General features: G+C 36.9%; 1 long non-coding RNA gene across 50 annotated transcripts in view; it reads left to right on the top strand.

The window, feature by feature from the left end:
- Window positions 1–1,927: 1,927 nt before the first annotated feature.
- Window positions 1,928–19,215, top strand: part of LOC104908922 (uncharacterized) — a 92,814-nt gene continuing 75,526 nt past the window's right edge. For 5 of the 50 annotated variants that reach the window (XR_008968263.1, XR_008968257.1, XR_008968246.1 and 2 more), the window contains exons 1-2: window positions 1,928–11,787; window positions 12,467–13,240. This is a non-coding gene — a long non-coding RNA (uncharacterized LOC104908922). Of the gene's footprint in view, window positions 11,788–12,466; window positions 17,202–17,780; window positions 17,941–18,071; window positions 18,229–18,342; window positions 18,501–19,024; window positions 19,185–19,215 lie in introns of all 50 variants that reach the window. The other 45 variants (XR_008968264.1, XR_008968261.1, XR_008968253.1 and 42 more) reach the window with 45 other exon arrangements.

Here is a 19,215-nt window from a genome sequence, read left to right as displayed (position 1 = left end):
GTGTCAGCGCACATTCCATAAGTCGTTGTGTAAGCATATGCGTTGTGAGGATCCATTTTTTTGGATGATTTTCCTTCTGGTATTTGTTTCTCGTTTTGACTAATGATTTTTGAGATGTTAATTGGTCATTGGTGCATTTTGATATACGATATTGTCTTTCAGATACTAGTATATCTTAGATTAGATGGGGGTCGCAGCAGGAATGATGGGAGTGGCAAAAAGGGTTGGGGTTGTTGGATTATATTGGATCTCATAGTTGCAGGACTCCTTCCACGGCTTTTGGAATTTTTTTAAAATAGGAAGTCTCTGTAACTAAATGTATGCATAATGTTGATGTCAGGATGTTATTCCTGCCTTGCTAGATTGAGCTCTTATAGCAACCAGTGTATGTGTAGTTTGTCTGTGTGTGTGCAGGCATCCCTCTCTGCAATAAGGAGTTTTCTCCTTTGTCTCAATCTCTTACAACAAAAGGTTCAGTTTGAGCTGCATATATGAACAAGCTTCGATAGACTATGGTTCTTACAGCATATGCTGGGGAGCTTGGGAACTTATGGTAGGTTTGGGGTCTCGTGTTCTAGATTTTTGTTGGCTACTTTGGTCTTTGAACATGAAGATTTTTTTAGGTTGGGTTTGTGTTAGTGTGTTATTTTTCATTACATCATGACCTAAATGGGATATTGTATATATTTTCCAGTGGTGTTTTCACCAGGTTTTTTGGGGACAAGTTGATTCATTTTTTGAACAGGAAAAAGCTGCTTCACGAGGGCCATTGGAGTTTTTTGGAGTGTAATCGTGCTGGACTAGATGGACTCTTCTGTGAGGTTCTTTCGAAAAAGCTAATTCATTTAGATTCACTCTTTTCTAAAACCAGCATGCTGTGTTTTGGCCGAAAGGTTCTCTTAAAATTGAAATCTATTTTGTTAACTTCAGGTTGCTATCTATGGTGCGTTGTTTGGTTCATGCCTCAGGTTGATTGTTTTCTAGATACTTCTTAGAATACTTTTGGAATTTCTAAGAAGGTGATGTTTTGAGGGTCTCATGGTTTTCTGTCTTCATTATATCATTATATCAGAATACCCAAATTGCCATTTCACTCTATTTGGCAGAAAATGATTCCGAGTTTGAAGGGGAAAGAAAGTTTGTCCCTAGACCATTAGACTTGTCCTCCTGCTTCAATTTCATATTGCTATGTTAACCTTTCAAGGATCTAAGTGGTTGCACATACTATTGGATTCTTGTGATGCTGGTCCCCTATTTTGTCCTAATGCCAACCTACTTTAAGCAGAAGTTAGTGCTGCTATAACATATTGAGCTCCTGCTCTCAGGGCTAGAACTTAATCTTAATCTGCAAAGAATGCTTTATCAATATTCGACGTCGCTTTTTTTATTGAATCCTGATTCTGATGGAGAGGCTTCATCCACATTATAGCAATGGTAGAACATTGTTGCCTTAACATTACTATGTTTTTTTGTCTAGTGGGACGTTTTATACATTCTGCATTGATGCTATTCTCTTGAATATTCACTGTGAATTTCAGAATGGCACACTTCGAATGTAGTTATTGCTTTTGGCTTCTCATGCATGCACGACATTTTTTTTCCGCTGGTGTTTTTTTATTGGATGATTTAGTCTTAGCTTGTTATCACTACGAGTGTGCTATTTCAGAAAATTCTTTGTCGGATGAGTTGTAAGTGCTGTATATTATTCCTTGAATTCTTTGTCATGAAATTGGTGATATCGAGCTACAATGCTGATGGATTAGGAAAAACGGGGGGACATGGAGGCAAAAAAGGGGATCCTATTGTTCCGACCTAGGATAATAAGCCCATGAGCTTGGTCTTACTTCACCGCGAGAAACAAAAGAAGACTTCTACCTCCAAGTTTAACTCAGATGTCGCTCGCTTATTTTGGGTGTGAAGAGTGTCAAACCAATTTGCTCAACTTTTCAAGTATGTAATTTTATATTAGTTCGTATGTATTTTGATTAAATTTTTTATTCTGCATCAAGTTTAGTCTTCTGTTTCGGGCCCATGTTGATCTAGATGGTGTTGGCGTCTTTCTTTCCGCTTCTAGCTCTGTTGATCTTATGGCTGATCTCATTGATTAGCCTACACTCATGTGACCTTGTTGTGATTTTGTGACAGCTATCCTTTACCTTTTTTTTTTTTTACATATTTGGTTCCCCTTTTAGGTTTTGTTTGAGCAGATATTTTGTGGCATAATGCTTAATTGGGCTTCGCTTTTCTATGTCTCGGTTTTGGAGGTCTGTCCTTAATTGGTCTTTTTTGCAGAAACCCCCAAGTTCACTATGTTTCTAATATAGTTCTGGAGATTGAAATGTTTCTCTGCTTCAGGTTCATTCTTATATGAGCCTTTGTTTGATTAATGTTGGCGACGTAGATTATTAGTTGGGGTTATAGAAGAGAGGAGCCTTTTGGGTTAACTTACAAGAGAACTATTTTTTTTTTTCCGGTTCTTTTCTGGTTGCAGATGTTGTGCTCCTTGATATTTGTGAGGTTTGATGGAGCACATCTTTTTCTCACGTGTTTTCCTCTTCGTACGGTATTAGATTTTTTGTTTTTCTCCAAGGGCTTGTTTCACATTTGGAATTTCATTCGTTGACAATTCTGCTTTTTGTTTGATTTTTTTTCTTTGTCTTTTGTGTGAATTAGCTCTTGTTGCAATGAAGCGTTTGGTTGCTGCTGAATTTTGGTGGTTCAGGGATGTACTGTTGGGAAAAGCTGTAATTGTAGAGGGAGTTTCTTGTCCTGTCAGCCTCCATTTTTATCTTGGCACATTTTATACATATGCTCCATTAGATTGTTGTTTTTCTTTTTTGCAGATTAATTTTGTTATGGTGGTGTTCATTTGTCAATGAGCCTTCAGTTCCGGTACTTTAGTCCACTTTTCAGTCATCTTTTAAGGTAGTTTAATGTTTCGGAATTTGTGGTAGATGGTCGTGTTTGGTCTTGGTTCTAAATAGTTATGAGCACTTCGGCAGTTGATTCCTTTGCTGAAGGAGTGGTTGTGATGCCTTGTATCCTACCTTTTTATAAGTTGGATACTTTGGTTAGCAATTAGAAGATTCTTTTCCCTTATGCTGCATCTTTGTAATAGTCTAGTACCACTGGCTGCTCTATCTTCAAAGTTCAAACTTCAAACTTCATGTAGTATGCGTCTTGCCATCCTATTATCTCTGATATGTTCTTATAGAATGTGCTTTTACTGTATATATCGGGTAGTTGTGGGTTATCTTGGTATGTGTTTAAAATCCTATGTTTCTTTTTTTTTTTTTTGCTATTTCGAATGCGAAACCTTTTGGATTGGTGAGGAGTATCTCATTTTGTTCTATCCCACGTACATGTTTCCAGCATTGCACTGAGACCAGGTTGTTTTGGGATGAGCGAGTCATTTATATATGAATTTCTTGTTAGAGTGAAATTATGTTGTATAGGATTTTGACTGATTCAGTGAGGCTTATTTGGATAAGCCTAGTCTTTTGGATCTCTTAGTTCTGCTCTTTCCCTATTTAAGAACGGCCAGACTGGTGAAACTTGAAGTTTGTTGTCTTAAGTTTGCCATCTAACATGTGGTGTGGGTCATGCCTTAGGTTCATGATTATCTTCACTTCGTCTGTTCATGTGGATATAGTTTTGGTGTTCCCATTAGATGAAGGTTGCTGTCTTGAGGTTCTAGTATTTTCTGTGTTTATGTATTTGAAGTCTGTGGTTATGTTGTGTAAGTTGGTTGGTCTATCTATGGTTGGCTGCAAAGCGAAGAATTTGTGGTTAAGTGTAAATTATTCTTCTATCTTGTGGCTGGCATTATCTAGGACCACTTTTGGAGCTCTCATGTGAGAGTTAGCTGATTACATTTTCTGTAGGTTCCTTGACAAATTATAGAGGTGCTTGTTTGTCCATGAGATCATTGGACTTTGTCTTCCTGCTGATTGTTTATATTATGATGCGGAGATCCTAAGTGGTTGCATACAACATTATAGTTCGTTTTAAGTTCCGATTATGTGGGGATAAGCTTTTACTAGTTACAACAGCAAATATTATGTTTGGTTTTCTTTTAACTCTGAGTAGTCTTCGCTGCAAGCTGTTTATTTTTAGTTTTATGAGCTGTATTTTTGTCATATTATATCCTTGGATTCGTTGACATGAGAGTGGTGACTCCAAGGTTCAGTACTGGTGCATTACATAATTTTTTCCGCAGCTTGCGTATGTATAACTACATTAGTGTTTGGATATCTGATGCATATTCTGAATTTGTCTTGTTTTAGGTGCATGTTGATTTTAATGTTACTGGATGTTTACCGGTGTGACGTGGCCATCTTTCTTTTCACTCCAGGCTTTGTGTTCTATCTTATGGTTCAGGTCACTGGTTGGTTTACTCACCATCTGTGATTTTGTGACGTGATTATTTATTTTCTTCTCTATATATATATTTCATTTTTTCAGTTTTACATAAGCTGGTTCCTTTTTGATAACATATTTAAAAGTGATGCTACAGAGTGCTTGATATGGGGAGCTTTATTTACCCATTCCTCACTCTTGGTTTTGTCCTGAATTGGTTTGTGTCACATGCAGAGTTACGAGGTTGGTCTTTTTCCTCTGCTTCATGGTTTGATCCTGTATTAACCTTTTTTTGATTGACACAGGGTGTCTTTGTGAGCTATGAAGCATGGAAATCTCTAGGATATGAATGAGGTCCCATTCCTACTTCCAGAACTCCCACACCTAATCAATTCTATGTTAGCGAAGCCTAAATAGCTGGAGTGGGAGGTTCTCTGTTTCAGAAACGTTGTTTCTTTGCCTATATCCCCACTCGTTTTTGTGTTACATAAGTGAAGAGGAGTTTTAAGTTCATTCAATTAAAATTGGACTTCATTTTGATGGTTCCTTTTGGTTGCAGATGTTAGGCTCCTTGATGTTTGAGAAAGATGTTGGATGAAAAACTGTAGCTGCATTCCAACGCACTGTTTTTCTCATTGGTCGATAGTTCTTTTTGGTTGGAGACCTTGTGTATATCTTATAGTCTGCTGCAGATTTGAGAAGTGTAGTTGCTCGTTCTTCTAATTATGTGTGTGCTTTTTTGCTGTTTGTTTGTTTTACTTGCTAATGTAATCACTTGCATATTCTTTTTCATGTGATGTTTGTAGATGCCTGAGTTTTTATATTATATATACTTGCTTCTGGTATGTGCTTTCATCCTATGCGTCCATATTTGGGTCAAGTTGTTGTATTCCAACGTTTGTCTAGTTGCTTCCTTTTCTATGGCTTTGAAATGCTTTTATAGAAAGTCAGTGTAATTTAAATCATTGGTCAATTTGAGGTCATGGTTATTGGCTTTGTATGCAATGCTTGTCTCCGTTATGTTATTCTTGCCTTTGCTTGAAGAAATGTATGTGCAGTTTTTCTCATGGTGTTTAGCTGTGATCACTTTATTTTCTTGCTCTATCTCAACTTCTTTTAAGACTTGATTGGTTGTTTGAGATGCATCTTCATGTTTCCGATAGGTCTTTGGTGCTGTTATGACTTGGAGTATATGAACAAGCTGTGATAGACTGTGTTCTTACAGCATAAATTGGGTAGTCCAGTAAATTGTTGGTAAGTGTTGTAGTTTCCATTAATTCTTCCCAATTCCGCCTGGGTACATAATCACAAAAATGGTGCATTAGTATATGTTGTTGTATGACCAGGTCGTTCAGGGACGAGCCAATAATTTATTTTTGAACAGGAAATGGAGATGTTGTTGCTTTGTGAGAGTGATTTTGAGTTGTTATGGTCATGCTGGCCAAGATGGACTCATCATATCTGAAAAAAGCTAATTTGTTTCGATTTTTCTAGATTTACGTTTCACCTAATGATGAGTTGATGACCAGCATGTATGTTTTGGCCAAAGGTTCTGTCAAATTTGATGTTACAACTTCAGTTTGCTATCTATGTGTTTGGGTCATGATCCTCTGGATACTTCTTAGAATACTTTTGGCATTCGGACATGTTGATGTTTTGAGTGTCTGGTATTCTGGTTGTTTATGTTAATTTGTATTTTAGAAATCTGTAAATTATCATTCTTTGTGGTGCTTCAGGCTCTATATTTTGCTCTAAGGCCTACCAACTAAAGTAAAACTTATTGCGGCTATTACATATAACCAGCTGCTGCTTTGATGGCTTGAGCTTACTCTGCGAAATATATTATAGTAATGTTGGGAGTCATTTTTTTACCGAGTGCTGATGCTGATTGTAGAGACTTCATCCATTTCATTATAAGTATATGGTTACACATTTCAGCATTTTGGTAGAATATTATCGTTGCATTAACATACAAGGCGTTTTTATTTCTTTGGGACACACATTCTGCATTGAGGCTGTTGTTTTGAATTTTCAGCGAAAATTTTGGATATGGTCGTGGTGCGTTTTGATCATAATTGTTTAACTATTGGCTTTTGGCTTCTCGTTCATGCATGCATGACATCTTTTCTATTGGCTGATGCAGCTGATAACTTCTCATTGCTATGATTATGAATGTGTTGTGTGTGATATATAGTGTTAGTTAATCCCTTTTCCCTGTCAGGAAAATGGAGGTTTTTCTGTTAACTGAAAGGAACGTATATTATATCTGGCTTGAAAATTTATGGTTTGCTTTCATGTCATGATTTCATGATCTGTTTGCCATTTCTGAAGTCATGTTGGTCATAGGTTTTGAGGGGATTTGTGCGGGTGCTGATGCGTTCTATTCTGTGCTCCTCGCTGCTGCGATATATCTTTGTTGGGTCATCATCTTTTGGCTGCACGATGATCGATCTTGGGAGGTCTTGTGTTGATTTAAGAGGGAGTTTTTTTGTCTTCTATATTTTTGGAGATGTGCTCTAGTATATTATCAGTTCTTTTCGATATCTGCTTTAGTATCTTGTATGGTAACTCTAAATTTTCTTTGATATTTCAGTTGATGCTGGACTTCGAGTAGTCTTTGATACCAGTTGCTTTGTTAACCATAGTCTTTTGAGCTATATGTGTCATAAAATATCTTATATCTTTAAATTTGTTCACACGAAATTGGTGATGGAGCTCAATGCTTATGGATTAGGTTGTTCGCTTAACTTCTTGGCTATATAACTTTAATTAGCTTGTTTGCATCTTCAGTAAATTTATTTGTTGTGCAGATTCCAAGTTTATCCCTCTTGCTTTAGGCCCATGTTGATACTCTCTTGTTCCTTTGTGTTGTCTTGGAGCTTCTTTGATTTATTTAGAGGTGTATATTAATTTGTAGTGAACTCTTCTTTTTGTTTTTCTTTTTTTCTTCTCAGGGATGTTTTAGTCAAGTGCAGCACACATTCTATAGGTCATTATGTAAGCATATGCATTGTGAGAATCCATTTTTTTGGATGATTTTCCTTATGGTAATTGTTTCTCGTTTTAACTAATGATTTTTGAGATGTTACTGGACATTGGTGCATTTTGGGATACGAGTTTCAGATACTATTTCTTTAGGATTGGGGGTCACAGCAGGAAAGATGGGAGTAGCAAAAGGGTTGGGGGGTGGGGGGTGGGGTGGGGTGGGGGTTTGATTATATTGGATCTCATAGTTGCAGGACTCCTTCCATGGCTTTAGAATTTTTTTTTGTAGGAAGTCTGTAATTGAAATTTAAGTTATAGGAAGTATCTGTAACTAAATGTATGCATAATGTTGAATTATGTTATTCCTGCCTTGCTAGATCGAGCTCTTATAGGAACCAGTATATGTGTAGTTTGTGTGTGTGTTGCAGGCATCCCTCTCTGTAATAAGGAGTTTTCTCACTCTGTCTCAATCTCTTACAAGAAAAGGTTCAGTTTGATCTGCATATATGAACAAGCTTTGATAGACTATGTTCTTACAGCATATGCTGGGGAACCTGGGAACTTATGGTAGGTTTGGGTTCTCGTGTTCTAGATTTTTGTTGGCTACTTACTGTGAACATGAAAAATTTTTAGGTTGGCGTGTGTTACTTTTTTCATTTACATCATGACCTAAATGGTATATTTGTATATGTTTCCAGTGGTGTTTATGACCAGGTTATTTTGGGGACAAGTCAATTCATTTTTGAACAGGTAAAAGCTGCTTCACGAGGGCAATTGGAGTTCTTTTGGACTGTAATCGCGCTGGACTAGATGGATTCTTCTTGTGAGGTTTATTTAAAAAAGCTAATTCATTTAGATTATGTAGATTCACTCTTTTCTAAAACCAGCATGTCTGTTTTGGCCGAAAGATTCTCTTAAAATTGAAGTTTGTTCTGTTAACTTCAGGTTGCTATCTATGATGCAGTGTTTGGTTCATGCCTCAGGTTGATTATTTTCTAGATACATCTTAGAATACTTTTGGAATATCTAAGAGGTTGATGTTTTGAGATCATGGTTTTCTGTCTTCATTAGATCAGAATACTTGGGTATTTGCAAATTGTCATTTTATTCTAGTTGGCAGAAAATGATTGTGAGTTTGAAGGGAAAAAAAGTTTGTCCCTAGACCATTAGGTTTGTCCTCTTGCTTCAATTTCATATTGCTATGTTAACTTGTCAAGGATATAAGTGGTTGCATATACTATTGGATGCATGTGATGCTGGTCCAGTGTTACCTAATTCGCTATCTAATTCGCCTTTTGAATTCGCCAATTCGCCTAAAATGAGCTAAAAATGAACCAAAAATTCGCTTTTCTCAATTCGAGATTCGCGGGGGAATTAGGGAATTAGGTAACACTGTGCTGGTCCCATATTTTGTCCTAAGGCCAACCAACTTAAAGCAGAAGTTAGTGCAGCTAAACGTATTCCGAGCTCCTGCTCTGAGGGCTAGAACTTAATCTGCAAAGAATGTTTTATCAGTATTGGAGTTCGCTTTCTTATCGAGTCCTGATTCTGATTGAGAGGCTTCATCAACATTATTGCAATGGTAGAACATTGTTGCATTAACATTACTATGTTCTCTTGTCTAGTGGGACGTCTTATACATTCTGCATTGATGCTATTTTCTTGAATATTCAGTGGGAATTTCAGAATGGCACACATAGTTTTTTATATGTTGGCTTTTGGCTTCTCATGCATGCATGCACGGCATTTTTTCGCTGGTATCTTTTTTGTTGGATGATCTAGGTTTTAGCTTGTTATTACTACTGAGTGTGCCATTTCAGAAAATTCTTATTCGGGTGAATTATAAGTGACGCATATTATTCCTTGAATTCTTTGTCATGAGATTGGTGATATCGAGCTACGTTGCTGATGGATTAGGAAATTTTGCTCAATTCATTTCAAGTATGTACTTTTATATTAGTTCGTATGCATTTTGATTAAATTTTTTATCTTGCACCAAGTTCAGTCTTCTGCTTCAGGCCCATGTTGATCTTGATGGTGTTACGTCTTTCTATCCTGCTTCTAGCTCTTTTTGATCTTATGGCTGATCTCATTGATTAGCCTACACTCATGTGGCCTTGTGATTTTGTGAGAGCTATCCTTTACTTTTTTTTTTTTTTTACATATTTGGTTCTCCTTTTAGGTTTTGCTTCAGCAGATATTTTGTGGCATAATGCTTAATTGGGCTTCACTTTTCTATGTCTCAGTTTTGGAGGTCTGTCCTGAATTGGTCTTTGCTGAAACCTGCAAGTTAGCTATGTTTCTAATATCATTCTGGAGTTGAAATGTTTCTCTGCTTCAGGTTCATTCTTATATGAGCCTTTGTTTGATTAATGCCGGCGACGTAGATTATTAGTTGGGGTTATAGGGACTAGAAAAGACAAGCCTCTCGGGTTAACTTACAAGGGAACTATTTTTTTCCCCGGTTTTTTTCTGGTTGCAGATGTTGTGCTCCTTGATATTTGGGAGGTTTGAAGGACAACAGTACCCTAACTTTTTCTGACGTGTTTTTCTCTTCGTACGGTATTAGATTTTTTTGTTTTTCTCCAAGGGCTTGTTTCACATTAGGAATTTCATTCGTTGACAATTTTGCTTTTTGTTTCTTTTGTTTGATTTTTTTCCTTGTTTTTTTTTGGTGTGAATTAGCTCTTGTTGTAATGATGCATTTAGTTGCTGCTGAATTTTGGTGGTTCAGGGATGTACTGTTGGGAAAAGCTGTAAGTGTAGGGAGTTTCTTGTCCTGTCAGCCTCCATTTTTATCTTGGTACTTTTCATATATATATACTCCATCAGATTGTTGTTTATCGTTTTTGCAGATTGATTTTGTTGGTGGTGTTCATTTGTCAATGAGGCTTCTGGTACTTTAGTCCACTTTTCAGTCATCTTTTAAGGTAGTTTAATGTTTCCGAATTTGTGGTAGATGGTCGTGTTTGTCTTGGTTCTAAATAGTTATGAGCACTTTGGCAGTTGATTCCTCTGCTGAAGGAGTTGCTGTGGTGCCTTGTATCCTACCTTATTATGAGTTGGATATTTTGGTTAGCAATTAGAAGATTTCTTTTCCCTTGTGGTGCATCTTTGTAATAGTCTGGCACCACTGGGCGCTTTTTCTTCAAACTTCCTGTAGTATGCGTCTTGCCATCCTATTATCTCTGATATGTTCTTATAGAATGTGCTTTTACTGTGTATATCGGGTAGTTGTGGGTATTTTTGGTATGTGTTTAAAATCCTATGTTTCTTGATTTTTTGCTATTTCGAATGTGAAACCTTTTGGATTGGTGAGTAGTATCTCATTTTGTTCTATCCCACGTACATGTTTCCAGCATTGCGGTGAGACTAGGTTGTTTTGGGATAAGCCAGTCATTTATATATGAATTTCTTGTTAGAGGGTAATTATGCTGTACAGGATTTTGACTGATTCAGTGTGGCTTATTTGGATAAGCCGAGTCTTTTGGATCTTGTAGCTCTGCTCTTTCCCTATTTAAAGAACGGCAAGTATAGACTGGTGAAACTTGAAGTTTGTTGTCTTAAGTTTGCCATCTAACATGTAGTGTGGGTCATGCCTTGAGCCATGAAACCAGTGTTACCGTCTCTGCCATGAAGCTGTGTAAGGTGTAGTGGTGATGGTTAAGAATTAACGAACTGCACATCAATGTTTTGATATTGTTTCATGGTGTTGATTAAATTGTTTCCTGCTTAGTACGGAATGCTCATGTAAGTTCATCTAAGAATTTGTATCTTTATTCTATGTATTATGTGTGTGTGTGTGTGTGTGTGTGGGGGGGGTAATATTGGTTTGTGAAAATTTCTATGTGGTTATGTTGATTATATTGTTACTTGTGATGTTTGTCTGTGCTTCATGATTTAATTGCACTTGTCTCTTGCTTTAGTATATGTCGCATTATTTATGTGATTTTGCTCTACATGGTTGATGCATATTTTGATCTTGATCTCATAATAGGTGTTATCAATGAGTCTTGTGGGTCTTATTAGCATTTTAGTTGATGCTATGGTTAAGATCACTATTTTGGCTTTTGCAGTTTAGATTTTTTTTGGTACTTCTATTGGGGACTGGGGTACTTGCTGAATCTTGTCTTTGTTTGGCTATATGATATTGCTTGTCTCTAGATGTGATTTGTGTATTGGGGGATTTGCTAAAACTTGTCATTGTTTGGCCAAATTATTTTGCTTTCCTCTAGAGATGTGGATTCTGGTTAATATACACATAATGCTAATAATTTCTGTTGTTTTCTACATATATGGTTCACCTTGTACATTTTGCTTCAGCAGATTTCTTGGAAAGACATTAATATGTTCTGGATGCCGTACAGCTTAATTGGGTTTTGCTTATCCAATTTTTCAGTCTTGGAGGTCTATCCTGAATTGGTCTTTGCCAAAAACATTCAGGTTTGCCATGTGTTTAATATAATTGTGCATCGTGGACTTCTTCTCGGCCTTAGTTTCATTCTTATATTAGCTTTTTTTTTTATTGTGGCTTTTGTTATGAGTTAGACTATAGGGGTGAGAAAAAAGGATCCTTTTGGTTTATGCTATAGGAAAATTTGCTAAAGCTGTTCTCTTTATTCGTTAATAGTTCTGGACTTTCCACGTGCTCTTGGTAGAGTCTTATGTTTGAGGGTTGTTTCTGTAGTTCTACTTAATTTTTTTGGTTTTGTTGCTTGACACCACTATAGTACAGCTTGATTGAGGTTGATTTGTTTTGGATAGGATGTTGTTCATTTTTATTTGTTTTTATTCCTTTTTTGTGCTGGTTTACTATGATTTCTACCTACTACATATGTTCTTGCCTTAATGTTTACATTTTTCTTATCGTATGTGATTATAGTTGTGGACCTCTGAATGCTTAAAAATTATTTTCAACACAGTGTATAATGCATTTTCTCTGATATAGTGTTATCTTTAGTTGGGGGGTTGGTAAGTGAGTCCTCTGCTAGGATATGGCTGTTTAGTAGATACTCTTCTTGTTCCTGTGTGTTGTCTTGGAGACTTGGAGTTTCTTTGATTTATGTATAGGTATATATGTTAGTAATTTGTAGTGAACTCTTCCTTTTTTTTTTCTTCTCAGGGATGTTAAAGTCAAGTGTCAGCCCACATTCTATGGGTCATTGTGTAAGCATATGCATTGTGAGAATCCATTTTTTGGATGATTTTCCTTCTGGTAATTGTTTCTCATTTTGACTAATGATTTTTGAGATGTTATTGGACATTGGTGCATTTTAATATACGAGATTGTCTTTCAGATACTATATCTTCAGGATTGGGGGTCGCGGCTGGAATGATGGGAGTGGCAAAAGGGTTGGGGTTGTTGGATTATATTGGATCTCATAGTTGCAGGACTCCTTCCATGGCTTTGGAATTATTTTTAAATAGGAAGCCTCTGTAACTAAATGTTTGCATAATGTTGATGTCAATTATGTTATTCCTGCCTTGCTAGATCGAGCTCTTATAGTAACCAGTGTATGTTTTCTCACTCTGTCTCGATCTCTTACAAGAAAATGTTCAGTTTGATCTGCATATATGAACAAGCTTTGATAGACTATGTTCTTACAGCATATGCTGGGGAGCCTGGGAACTTATAGTAAGTTTGGGGTCTCCGGTCTTTGGTCTCATGTTCTAGATTTTTGTTGGCTACTTTGATCATGAAGATCTTTTTAGGTTGGTGCGTGTGTTATTTTTTTCATTTACGTCAAGGTGTATTTGTATATGTTTCCCGTGGTGTTTATGACCATGTTTTTTGGCAAGTCAATTCATTTTTGAACAGGAAAAAGCTGCTTTGCGAGGGCGATTGGAGTTCTTTTGGAGTGTAATCGCGCTGGACTAGATGGACTCTTCTTGTGAGGTTTATTTGAAAAAGCTAATTCATTTAGATTATGTCTGTTCACTCCTTTCTAAAATCAGCACGTCTGTTTTGGCCGAAAGGTTCTCTTAAAATTAAAGTTTATTCTGTTAACTTCAGGTTGCTATCTATGATGCAGTGTTTGGTTCAGGTTGATTATTTTCAAGATACTTCTTAGAATACTTTTGGAATATCTAAGAGGTTGATGTTTTGAGGGTCTCATGGTTCTCTGTCTCCATTAGATCAGGATACTTTGGGTATTTGCAAATGACCATTTTATTCTAGTTGTGATTGTGAGTTATGAAGATAAAAAAGAGTTTGTCCCTCCTGCTTCAATTTCATATTGCTATGTTAACTTATCAAGGATCTAAGTGGTTGCATATACTATTGGATGCATGTGATGCTGGTCCCATATTTTGTCCAAAGGCCAACCAACTTAAAGCAGAAGCTAGTGCTGCTATAACGTATTCCTAGCTCCTGCTGTGAGGGCTAGAACTTTATCTGCAAAGAATGTTTTATCAGTATTGGAGTTCGCTTTCTTATCGAGTCCTGATTCTGATTATGAGGCTTCATCAACATTATAGCAATGGTAGAACATTGTTGCATTAACATTACTATGTTTTCTTGTCTAGTGGGACGTCTTATACATTCTGCATTGATGCTATTTTCTTGAATATTCAGTGGGAATTTCAGAATGGCACACATAGTTTTTTATATGTTGGCTTTTGGCTTCTTATGCATGCATGCACGACATTTTTTTTCGCTGGTGACCTTTTATTTTGGACTATCTAGCTTTTTGCTTGTTATAACTACGAGTGTGCCATTTCAGAAAATTCTTTGTCGGATGAGTTATAAGTGCTGTATATTATTCCTTGAATTCTTTTTCATGAGATTGGTGATATCGAGCTACAATGCTGATGTATTAGGATATTTTGCTCAACTTTTCAAGTATTTAATTTTTTATTAGTTCGTATGCATTTTGATTAAATTTTTATTGTGCACCAAGTTTAGTCTTCTGCTTCGGGCCCATGTTGATCTTGATGGTGTTGGCATCTTTCTTTCCTGCTTCTAGCTCTGTTGATCTTATGGCTGATCTCATTGATTAGCCTACACTCATTTGGCCTTGTTGTGATTTTGTGACAGCTATCCTTTACTCTTTTTTTTAACATAATTTGGTTCCCTTTTTAGGTTTTGCTTCAGCAGATATTTTGTGGCATAATGCTTAAGTGGGCTTCGCTTTTCTATGTCTCGGTTTTGGAGGTCTGTCCTCAATTGGTCTTTTGCAGAAACCCCCAAGTTCGCTATGTTTCTAATATAGTTCTGGATATTGAAATGTTTCTCTGCTTCAGGTTCATTCTTAAATGAGCCTTTGTTTGATTAATGCCGGCAATGTAGAATATTAGTTGGGTTTATAGGGACTAGAAAAGAGGAGCCTTTTGGGCTAACTTACAAGGGAATCGTTTTTTTTATCCAGTTTTTTCTGGTTGCAGATGTTGTGCTCCTTGATATTTGGGAGCCTTTTCTTATGGTGGTGTTCGTTTGTCAATGAGGCTTCAGTTCTGGTACTTTAGTCCACTTTTCAGTCATCTTTTAAGGTAGTTTAATGTTTTCGAATTTGTGGTAGATGGTCGTGTTTGGTCATGGTTCTAAATAGTTATGAGCACTTTGGCAGTTGATTCCTCTGCTGAAGGATTGGTTGTGGTGCCTTGTATCCTACCTTCTTAAATGAGCCTTTTCTCGAATTTGTTTGATTAAAAGATTCTTTTCCCTTATGCTGGATCTTTGTAATAGTCTGGCACCACTGGGCGCTTTTTCTTCAAACTTCCTGTAGTATGCGTCTTGCCATCCTATTATCTCTGATATGTTCTTATAGAATGTGCTTTTACTGTATATATCGGGTAGTTGTGGGTATTTTTGGTATGTGTTTAAAATCCTATGTTTCTTGATTTTTTGCTATTTCGAATGCGAACCTTTTGGATTGGTGAGTAGTATCTCATTTAGTTCTATCTCACGTACATGTTTCCAGCATTGCGGTGAGACCAAGTTGTTTTGGGATGAGCCAGTCATTTATATATGAATTTCTTGTTAGTGTAATTATGCTGTACAAGATTTTGACTGATTCAGCGAGGCTTATTTGGATGAGCCGTGTCTTTTGGTTCTCGTAGTTCTGCTCTTTCCCTATTTAAGAACGGCAAGTATCTTTTGGCAGACTGGTGAAACTTGAAGTTTGTTGTCTTAAGTTTGCCATCTAACATGTGGTGTGGGTCATGCCTCAGGCTCATGATTATCTTATTCTTGGTCTGTTCATGTGGATATAGTTTTGGTGTTCCCATTAGATGAAGGTTGCTGTCTTGAGGTTCTAGTATTTTCTGTGTTTATGTATTTGAAGTATGTGGTTATGTTGTGTAAGTTGGTTGGTCTATCTATGGTTGGCAGCAAGCTAAGTATTTGTGGTTAAGTGTAAATTATTGTTGTATCTTTCAGCTGGCATTATCTAGGACCACTTGGAGCTCTCATGTGAGAGCTAGCTGGTTCACCTTTTCTGTAGGTTCCTTGACAAATTATAGAGGTGCTTGTTTGTCCATGAGATCATTGGACTTTGTCTTCCTGCATTTTGTTTATATTATGACGTGGAGATCCTAAGTGGTTGCGTACAACATTGTAGTTAGTTTTAAGTTCCGATTATGATGGGGATAATCTTTTACCACTTACTGCAGCAAATATTATGTTTGGTTTACTTTTAACTCTGAGTAGTCTCCACTGGAAGCCGTTTATTTTCAGTTTTATGAGCTGTATGTTTGTCATATCTTATCCTCGGATTCATTGACATGAGAGAGGTGACTCCAAGGTTCAGTACTGGTGCGTTACATAATTTTTTCCGCAGCTTCTTGGGTATATATAACTACATTAGTGTTTGGATATCTCATGCATATTTTGAATTTGTCCTTCTGTTTTAGGTGCGTGTTGATTTTAATGTTACTGGATGTTTATTGGTGTGAGGTGGCCATCTTTCTTTTCACTCCAGGCTTTGTGTTCTATCTTATGGTTTCTTTTCACTCCAAGCTTTGTGTTCTGTCTTATGGTTCAGGTCACTGGTTGGTCTACTCAACTTCTGTGATTTTGCGACGTGATTATTTCTTCTCTCTATATATTTCACCTTTTCAGTTTTACTTAAGCAGGTTCCTTTTTGAAATAACATATTTAAAAGTGATGCTATGATGGTGGTGTGACAGACTGCTTGATATGGGGAGCTTTGCTTACCCATTCCGCACTCTTGGTTTTGTCCTGAATTGTGTCACATGCAGAGTTACGAGGTTGGTCTTTTTCCTCTGCTTCATGGTCGTTCCTGTATTAACATCTTTTTGATTGACACTGGCGGTGTCTTTCTGAGCTATGAAGCATGGAAACCTCTAGGATATGAGGTTTCCCCCTTACTTCCAGAACTCCAACACCTAATCAATTCTGTGTTAGCGAAGCCTAAATAGCTGGAGTGGGAGGTTTTCTGTTTCAGAAACGTTGTTTCGTTGCCTATATTCCCACTTGTTTACGTGTTACATAAGTGAAGAGGAGATTTAAGTTTATTCACATTGAATTTGGACTTCATCTTGATGGTTCCTTTTGGGAAAATGTTTGAGTGACCCTTAGGATTGCCAACCCTCTGCGACACATTAGAATAAAATATTGATATGTATGTAATAAATGAGGAGAGAAGAGATTTAAAAATAATGTTTTAATGTATTCCTAACCAATGAAAATTCAATAAGAAGAGGGGTTTCTCAATCAATCTCCTTCATTTTGGTTGCAGATGTTAGGCTCTTTGATGTTTGAGAAAGATGTTGGATGAAGAGCTGTAGCTGAATTCCAACGCACTGTTTTTCTCATTGGTCGATAGTTCTTTTGGCTGGAGACCTTGTGTGTATCTGCTGCAGATTTGAGAAGTGTAGTTGCTCGTTCTTCTAATTATGTGTGTGCTTTTTTGCTGTTTGTTTCTTTTACTTGCTAATATAATTACTTGCATATTCTTTTTCATGTAATGCTTATGGATGCCTGAGTTCTTATATCAGATATACTTGCTTCTGGTGTGTGCTTTCATCCTACGCTTCCATATTTGAGTCAAGTCTTTGTATTCCAACGTTTGTCTAGTTGCTTCCTTTTCTATGGCTTTGAAATGCTTTTAAAGAAAGTCAATGTAATTTAAATCATAGGTCATGAGCCGGGCGAGGGGAAACTTTCACATCCGGTTTTGAAGGGGGAGATCTTATAGGATAGGATCCTATCCCGATTTTTCATTTGCTAGGCCTTTAGCAAAAAAACCTATTTTTTTACATTTACGAGGTTTATTCGAATATGAAATTTGAGGTCATGGTTATTGGCTTTGTATGCAATGCTTGTATCCATTATGTTATTCTTGCCTTGCTTGAAGAAATGTATGTGTAATTTTTCTCGTGGTTGTTAGCTGTGGTCACTTAAATTTCTTGCTCTATCTCAACTTCTTCCAAGACTTCATTGGTTGTTTGATCTGCATCTTCATGGTTTCCGATAGGTCTTTGGTGCTGTTATGACTTGGAGTATATGAACAAGCTGCGATAGACTATGTTCTTACAGCATAAATTGGGTAGTCCAAGAAATTTTGGTGCGAGGTTTGAAGTTCCATGTTCTGGATTTCTGTTGGGTACTTTGAACATGAAGATCCATTTAGGTTGGTAAGTGTTGTAGTTTCCATTAATTCTTCCTAATTCCGCCTGGGTACATAATCACAAAAATGGTGCATTAGTATATGTTGTTGTATGACCAGTTTGTTTCGGGGACGAGCCAATAATTTATTTTTGAACAGGAAATGGAAATATTGTTGCTTCGCGAGAGTGATTTGGAGTTGTTGTGCTCATGCTGGACAAGATGGACTCATCATATCTGAAAAATGCTAATTTGTTTTGATTTTTCTAGATTTACAACTCACCTAATGATGGCCAACCTGTATGTTTTGGCCAAAGGTTCTGTCGAATTTGAAGTTACAAATTCAGTTTGCTATTTATGGAGTTTGGGTCATAATAAGAGGGTTAGCAACCTAAGGGTTTCTCAATCAGTTTCCTTCATTTTGGTTGCAGATGTTAGGCTCCTTGATGTTTGAGAAAGATGTTGGATGAAGAGCTGTAGCTGAATTCCAACGCACTGTTTTTTCATTGGTCGATAGTTCTTTTGGCTGGAGACCATGTGTGTATCTGCTGCAGATTTGAGAAGTGTAGTTGTTCGTTCTTCTTATTATGTGTGTGCTTTTTTGCTGGTTGTTTGTTTTAATTGCTAATGTAATTACTTGCATATTCTTTTTCATGTAATGCTTGTGGATGCCTGAGTTCTTATATCAGATATACTTGCTTTAGGTGTGTGCTTTCATCCTACGCTTCCATATCTGGGTCAAGTATTTGTATTCCAGCGTTTGTCTAGTTGCTTCCTTTTCTATGGCTTTGAAATGCTTTTAAAGAAAGTCAGTGTAATTTAAATCATAGGTCATGAGCCGGGTGAGGGGAAACTTTCACATCCGGTTTTGAAGGGGGGAGATCTTAATCCCGATTTTTATTTGCTAGGCCTATAGCAAAAAAATATTTTTTTATTACAGGTTTTTAATATGAAATTTGAGGTCATGGTTATTGGCTTTGTATGCAATGCTTGTATCCATTATGTTATTTTTCTCATGGTTGTTAGATGTGCTCACTTAAATTTCTTGCTCTATCTCAACTTCTTCCAAGACTTGATTGGTTGTTTGATCTGCATCTTCGTGGTTTCCGATAGGTCTTTGGTGCTGTTATGACTTGGGAGTATATGAACAAGCTGCGATAGACTATGTTCTTACAGCATAAATTGGGTAGTCCAGGAAATTGTGGTGCGAGGTTTGAAGTCCCATGTTCTGGATTTCTGTTGGCTACTTTGAACATGAAGATCATTTAGGTTGGTAAGTGTTGTAGTTTCCATTAATTCTTCCC

The sequence above is a fragment of the Beta vulgaris genome, chromosome 2 (assembly GCF_026745355.1).
Source record: "Beta vulgaris subsp. vulgaris cultivar EL10 chromosome 2, EL10.2, whole genome shotgun sequence".
Taxonomy (NCBI): Eukaryota; Viridiplantae; Streptophyta; class Magnoliopsida; order Caryophyllales; family Amaranthaceae; genus Beta; species Beta vulgaris.
This window is presented reverse-complemented; position numbering and strand designations above follow the sequence as displayed.